Here is an 8,177-nt window from a genome sequence, read left to right on the forward strand (position 1 = left end):
CTCTCCCTCTCCCTCTCCCTCTCCCTCTCCCTCTCCCTCTCCCTCTCCCTCTCCCTCTCCCTCTCCCTCTCCCTCTCCCTCTCCCTGCTGCTCCCTCCCTCCCCTTTTCTCTCTCTCTCTCTCTCCTCTCTCTCTCTCTCTCTCTCTCTCTCTCTCTCTCTCTCTCTCTCTCTCTTTCTCTCTTCCCAAAACTTTTCAGTGCCACCTCTCTTCCACTGCCCAGTCACCAGCTCTAGCCTTTATGTTACAGGTTAAAATGGGGAGAAGGTTCACATGAAGTCATCTGGTAGTAATTCACTCCCCATCCCAGGCATCCCCTTTAGGTGAAGCGGAATTAGCATCAAAATACAAACAGCACCAGGGCGACCCACAACACTTACTGACTTGCTTTCTTACACAACTAGGGACCGCCTGCTCAGGATGGTACCACCCATGGTATCCTAGGCCCTTCCACAGCAATCAAGAAAATGCACTACAGGCTTGCCTACAGGTTTATCTGATGGCAACATTTTCTCAGTCCAGGTCCCCTTTCCTCTAGCTTGTGTCAAGGTGAACAACAAAACCCAACTAACGTTGACCTTTAATTCACTGCGTAGCCAAGGATGACCTTGAGCTCCCAATCCCTTGATGCCACTGTGTATCATCTCCCCCTCCCCTGTATACATTGAAAATACTATAAAATAAACTAGAAAGTCACCAGTTGGTTTATAGCTGAGAGTGACATAGTATGACTTCATTTTTAAGTGATTACTTTGATCTGGTGGCTGGTTGGAGAAAAACCTATATAAGAAAGACAATGAAGAAAGCCATGTGGCCCCGTCGGGAGACTTCTGAAATGAGTAAGACAAGATGCCTGACGTGGACCAGGGTGGAAAGAAATCACCTGATGCACACCCGAAAGCGTGCGAGTAGGGGATACATATAATTTATTTCAAAAAATAAAGATAAAATGAACTAACAGCAGTGGCATCACTGTGTGGCTGTGACGGTGACCAGCTCCAGGCATACTATTTCATGTATATTCCTATCCATTTTCTCCTACCACTTAATGCTCAGGCAGACCTCAGATGTACCTCTGCATTCTGAATGTAGCTGTGCTTGCCTTTAATCCTGGAGCTCGGGAGGCAGAGGCTGGTAGATCTATGTGAGTTTGAGACCAGGTTGGTCTACGGAGAGAGTTCCAGGACAGCCAGGGCTACTTGAAGAAACCATGTTTTAAAAAACCAAAACCCAAAACAAAAACAAACAAGAAAAGGTATTATTGTAGGTAGGTGGGGCGGAGGACACCCAGAAGCCCTCGCCCCACTAAAATGAGCAAGTCAGTGGTGGAGGGATGGGAGAGAGAGAGAGAAGTGGAATGAATGGTGTGTGCACAATGAAGGGAGGCAGAATTGGAGACATGAGGTGGTGAGGAAAAGTCCGATGTGAGTAACCTGTGCTGAGACCACGGTTAAGGTCCTGGTCCATGCTTCTACCAGCCAAGGATCAGGTCTGAGTCCATGGCCCTGCAGGAACGGGGAGCTGAGATGATGTCTGTGGCCCATTACCACCAAAGGCCATGGGGAAGTCTCTGGTCTGGGATGCTGCCTAGGACCATGTTGATGTCCAAGGGCTGCACAGAGCTGGCTCTGACCCTTGGCTGATACAGCACGTATGGCCCCAATGGCAGGAGTATGAGATGAGCCTACCCATGTGAGTGTGGGAGAGCTGGCCCTACGCCCTCATCTGCTGTGAGGGAAATGGGCAGGGGAGAGATTATTCCTGGTCTCCAGACCCCCACCTCTCCTCCCCACCCATGCCTCACAGCCTTCAGTAGGCAGGAAGATCTGGCCCCATCCCTTGCCTGGGCAGCTTGGAAGAGCTGGCCCTAAGAGCCAGAGAGGTAGAGGGCTGGACCTACCCCTAGCTGGCTACAGCACCAGGAAGAGCAGCCCTGCACGTTTCCTGAGCAGTGTTGGGGAGAGCTGGGAGGCTGACCTCAGTTACTACCCAGGCCCAGATCTGAGGCTTTGGTTGGCCCACTCCAACATCCACCCCACCTATGAACTGCTGGAGCTTGTGAAGAGGCAGGTCCTGCAGAACCAATGCTACAGGAGCTCCATGATACAGGATAATGGCAGGATATCCAAGAGAAGTCCGGTGAGGATTGATATTGACCGTGTAGCAGAAGTCAGAGGCCTTGAACCAGATGAGTGACTCATTGTAATGAGCTTTGCGAGTAAAGCTGTTTGAGCAAAACACACTGTGACACATGGCAGTGTCCACAGAGAGATGGTTTATCTTTGCTTTTGGTTTTTTTTTTTAATCTTTTTGTTTCTTATTATTTTTGATGTTTCTTTTGTTTGAGGGTAGGTTGCAAGGGCAGAGGGTGTTCATGGAGATGAGTGGGATTGGAGTGCCTGTTGTGAAATTCACAGAGAATCAATAAAAAGTTTTTTAAAAGATATTGTGCTGGCTAGTTTTATGTCAACTTTATGTAAGATAGAGTCGTCAGAGAGCTTCAATTGAGAAAATGCCTCCATAAGATTGAGCTAAGACTGTAGGTCATTTTCTTAATCAGTGATGGATTGGGGAGGACCCAGCCCATTGTGGGGAGAACCATACTTGGGCTGGTGGTCCTGTATTCTATATAAAAGCAGGTTGAACAAGCCATGAGGAGTAAGCCAGTAAGCTGCACCCTCCATGGCCTCTGCATCAGCTCCTGCCTCCAGGTTCCTGCCCTGTGTGAGTTCCTGTCCTGACTTAATTCAGTGATGAACGGTGATGTGGATTAAAGATCCCCTGCCCCCTGCAAGTTGCTCTGGTCATGGGGTTTCAATCCAGCAGCAGTACCTCTCACTGAGACAGATATAAACAACTTCCAAGGAGTTTTGTACAGAGTAATGAGGTGGGCCGGAGAGGGTTTCTAGAGCTGGGGGTTGAGGAAACGCATCGGTTCTCAGAGGATTCTGCAGAGTGTGGAAAGCAGGGGCGTGTGCCCGCCCTGCTAGGTAACAGGAGGCTGGCCTGGAGAGTGAGGGCAAGGAGAGAATCCTGAAGCACAAGGTCCCTGTGTGAGCAGAACATTGGTGTGTGCCTGCTTGGGGAAACCACTGCTGAGGGCGGACGAGTTCCACTGAGGCTGGGTAAAAAGACTCACAAACTGGCTGGTGTGTGTGTGTGTGTGTGTGTGTGTGTGTGTGTGTGTGTGAGAGAGAGAGAGAGAGAGAGAGAGAGAGAGAGAGAGAGAGAGAGAGAGAAAGAGAGAGCAGTGATGGAAGTGTAAGGGAACTGAGCAACTAGACAAGCGGAGAGCATCGGTGACCCCTCCAGAGTCCAGCTCTTGGGTGAAAATGTTTTGCAGTCCTCAAGAAAAACTATGCTACCTGTCAGATGACACCAACCCTGAGGGCTAAACTTGTCCCAAAATTGTCAAGACAGGAGCTTCTGAGACGAAGACACTGCAGAGTTCCTCTGCTTCCATGTTCCCTCTCACATCAGCCTGGGTGCTGGAGTGAAGACTAGGGGTGTGAACCACAGCCCAGTGCTCTGGACATGGCAGGAGGGACAAGCGAGGAGTGGACAGTCCTGAGCTCTGGAGACGTTGGCTCAATGATGACTGCAAAGATCACCTGTCTGCTGTCTGGAAGTCTTTCAGACATCTTTCTCTGTGTACACTATGGTGGTGGGCTCCTTGTAATAAACAACAATGGCGGAGGGGGGGTTCCACACTGGCATCAAGGGCATGTTTATGAGAGGCTAAGCAAGGAAACAGAAAACAAGTGAAATGTCAGGTTCACCTCGAGAAACACTCCTTTGTGTTTACAAGATGGTGACAGAGACAGCCAGAAACAAAACATTTCCCTGCTCAGGTCCCCAAGGAGAATGTGTTCTTATGTCCAGTCAGAACTTTGGGCATCAAAAGACAGGGTTTCAGGCCCTTCCCTTCCCTTCCCTTCCCTTCCCTTCCCTTCCCTTCCCTTCCCTTCCCTTCCCTTCCCTTCCCTTCCCTTCCCTTCCCTTCCCTTCCCTTCCCTCCCTCCCTCCCTTCCTTCCTTCCTTCCTTTCTTTCTTTCTCTGTCTATCTGTCTTCCTTTTTTTTTAAAAAAAAAGTTTTTGTTTTATTTTTGTGTTGGGGCCTTGAAATGGTGTCTCTGGCTGGTCCCGGACTTCTAGACTCAAATAGTCCTCCTGCCTCAGCTTCCTGAGTAGCTGAGACTGCAGGCACACACCACTGTGCCTAACTAGGACATAGCTCCCCCTCCAGTGTGTGTGTGTGTGTGTGTGTGTGTGTGTGTGTGTGTGTGTGTGTGTGTGTGTGAGTGTGAGTGTGTGTATGTGCATGTGTGTGTGAGAGTGTGTGTGAGTGTGTATATGTGCATGTGTGTGAGTGTGTGTGTGTGTGTGTGTGCACGCATTCCTGTATGTCTCGTGACACACAGGTATGCATGTGTAGAGACCAGATACTGCTACTGAGTGATTTGATCTATCCTTCTCCACTCTAATCCTTTGAGAGCCTCCCAGAGTCTCTCAGTGAACCTAGAACGAGGCTGGGTACAGGAAGCACCAGTGATTCTCTGTTTCCTAAGTGCTGGGGTAATAGGAACTCATTCTCCTGATGTCTCTTGTACAGCTAGGGATTCAGGCTCACATTCTTAGGCCACGGTCCGAGCCTCTGGTTAGTTATCCTTCCAGAAAAGCCTTTGTTCCAGCCATCCAAGGGGTCTTGGAGATAGAGGAAGAGGGAAAAATAATGACCCTGCCTGCTGTTGGACTTTTGCTCCTTACAGCACCCACATCTTGGGTGAAGATAGTCCTATAGGATCACCCACCTTCCAACCAGATAGAAACAGGGATCGAGTCACCTTGTGAACGCTGTGTTGTCCAGACGCCCCTCTGTCTTCAGTCCTACTGTCTGTCTACAGCCCCACTATGTCTTACTACAGTTCTACTCTGTCCACAGTCCCATTTTGTCTACAGCCCCACTCCAGGACTGACTATAGCCACACTCTGACTGCAGTTCCACTCTGACTGACTGCAGCACCCTTCTGACTGACTGCAGCCCCACTCTGACTAAGTACAGCCCTACTCTGACTGAATGCAGCCTCACTTTGACTGTAGTCCCACTCTGACTACAGCCCTATTCTGACTCACTACAGCCCCACTCTGACTATAGCCCCAGTCTGATTGACTGCAGCCCCTACTCTGACTGACTACAACCCTACTCTGACTGACTGCAGCCCCTCTCTGACTGACTGCAGCCCCTCTCTGACTGACTACAGCCACACTCTGACTGACTATAGCCCCATTCTGACTGACTGCAGCCTCACACTGACTGCAGTTCCACTGACTGATGATAGCCCCACTCTGACTGACTGTAGCCCACTCTGATTGACTACAGCCCTACTCTGATTGACTACAGTCCTACTCTGACTGAGTACAGCTCTACTCTGACTGAATGCAGCCTCACTTTGACTATAGTCCCACTCTGACTGACTACAGCCCCACACTGACTGACTACAGCCCCACTTTGACTGACTACAGCCCCACACTGACTGACTACAGCCCCACTTTGACTGACTACAGCCTTACTCTTACTGACCAAAGCCCCACTTTGACTGACTACAGCCTTACTCTGACTGACTACAGCCCCACACTGACTACAGCCCCACTCTGACTGACTGTAGCCCCACTCTGACTGTAGCCCCACTCTGACTGACTACAGCCCCACTCTGACTGTAGCCCCACTCTGACTGTAGCCCCACTCTGACTGCAGCTCCACTCTTACTCTGCATCTATATCTTGTTGCTGCCTGGCACCACAAGGCTCCCCTCTGCCCAAACCTGATGACCAACCACATTAGAGAAGCCAGGGGGCCTTGCCCAGCTGTAGACTACCTCTGGCCCAGCTGGGTGCAGAGGGAGTTTTCTGTCATTCCTAGTTGTCTGTCCCAGCCATGAGCCCCTCTGACCAAAGGCTTACATGTTTCTTTGTCCTTCAGATATAGCCAAATAGAGTCTCAGGCTGATTCTGTGGATGCCCAGCCCCTTGCTCACCCTCAGGTTTTCACTGAAGTTGAAGGTATGTCTGAGGTAACTCCACAGCTATTGGGTGGGGAGGGGCTATCGTAACTTCCCAATGGTGTTTCATGTTCCCATGGACTTCTAGGGTGTGTGTTTAAGGAACCCTTCCAAAGTCCGCCGAGGCAGAAAGGACCAGGGTGTGTTTACAGACAGGGCTGGTCCTCCTCTGAGAAGGGTACTCACCAGAGGACACGGGGCAGGTTGTTGAAAGAAAGAACGTAGCACCATTCCTGTCTGATGATCCTGAGCCCTGTGTGCTTTTTACTGGGAGCTGTGTGCTTATCCCAGGGAGAGCCATCTCGGCAAGACTTGAGCCACCGGCCTTCACAAACCACTGTGCCTGGCCAAAGTTCCAGGCTAGGTTCACACAGCAGGTGCTTAGACATCAGGGGCAGTAACAGGGTAGAGGGGCAGCCCTGTTCTGCTTCTCTGCCTCTCTAGTCTCTCCTATTGGAGGCGCCATGTATATTGTGTAGAAGCCATTTTGTTCAAGGATCTCAAAAAACAATCTCAGGCCCCTTTAAATGAGCTCTGAGTTCTTGAGTGAGCGGCTTCTCTTTGCTGCAGTCTCCCCGTGGGTTTTAGAGTCTGTGGCTTACCATAGTGATTCTGAGAGGGCAGGACACATTGTCAACACCTGCCTGGTCGTAAGCCTCCTCTAGCCATGGTGGAAGAAGGCTTTTCAGGATCTGGCTGGGGAGGAGAGCCAGCTGCCCAGGCCCTGACTCACCACCACCCTGGAGACTTGGTCACAAGCCAGGCTTGTTTTTCCCAGGTATGAAATGGGTACAAGGCCGTTTGCTGCTGTGGGAGGGTCTGGAGAGCTATAATTACAAGAGGCTGTGTGAACCCCTGTAAGCACCGGGATGGGGCATCCTGAGGAAGCCAGCAGACAGCATGGCTTGGAACTGGTTTGGGGAGTTTGGAAATTTCTGTTGAAGAAAGGACGATGGCAGGTGGGGGAGATGGGAATGGCAACTCAGCAAAAGCTTGCCTGGAACCCTTGGGAAGCCATCTTAGTGTACGCCAAAGCCCTCTCACAATTCAATCAAGTTGCTTCTGCTCATACCAAAAGGGCCTTTTTAAAACACAATTAGGCTCTGTTTTATTATGTGTGACAGACGAGGCCATTAACCATCCGACTATTAAATCAGACTTCATTAAAAAAAATGGAAGTAACCGTAAATTGCCTTGGGTCACGATCGTTTAGAGCTGAGACAGTTCAGAGAAAAACATTAGGGAGCTCAGGACCATGATGAAGTTAATCAATCTGACATGGCACGTTGGGGCAGGCCTGTGCATCCCAGCTCCTCTCAGCTCTCCCGCAGTCAGCTCCTGAGGCAGGGGGCTGACAATCCCAGCCTCTCTTTTTCTCTGAGTACCCCGTTGTGTGGGTGTGAAGACCCCGATGATAATGTGAAAATGGGGGAGACAGGATCTGCCTTCCCAGAGAGTTTATATCAACACGAAACAGAGTCATATACCCATACATTTTATATTTTTCTATCAGAAGAGGTCTTTGGAGCGATAGAGAACAAACACTGTCCTGAGCTGTGTGTGCAGGGTAGCTCTGGTAACCCAAATGGGACTGAGGTACACCTGTGGACGTTCCTGACTTTCCGACTTCTTGTGTGACCCTGGTGCCTGCTGTTAGCTCCTTGGTGGATCCTGAGGGAAAGTCCTGGGCTAGGGTGAATCTGGTCCTCCTCGTCTGTGTGAGCGGGAAGGAGAGGTCCCACAGCTGATGGAGGTGGTAGCAACAGTAAGAGACCAGCCCTGTGTCCCTTCCTCCATTAGCCCCCCTTGATCAGAGCAAAGCCAACGCCTTCCTCCAACAGTGGACCTGGCCTGGGTAATGGGTTAAGGAGGGGTGGGGACAGAGTTGGGTTTAAAGTGCATTCAGACCCTGAGGCGGCTGAGGCTGGAGGGAGAGAACCCTCAAGGCTGGTTTCTGTGGGGTGGGAAAGGAGGCAGGGTGGGTCCTAAATAGGCGGGAGACGAGGTCTTGGCTAAGCGAGAGTTTCCCAGTGGGGTGGGGCAGAGGGTGTAGCGAGAGGGGCTGGTTCTGGGAGCCTTGCATGTTCCTCACTTCGGTTCTGCCCTGATGAGTGAGAG

Source organism: Rattus norvegicus, chromosome 18 (genome assembly GCF_021556685.1).
Source record: "Rattus norvegicus strain SHRSP/BbbUtx chromosome 18, alternate assembly SHRSP_T2T, whole genome shotgun sequence".
Taxonomy (NCBI): Eukaryota; Metazoa; Chordata; class Mammalia; order Rodentia; family Muridae; genus Rattus; species Rattus norvegicus.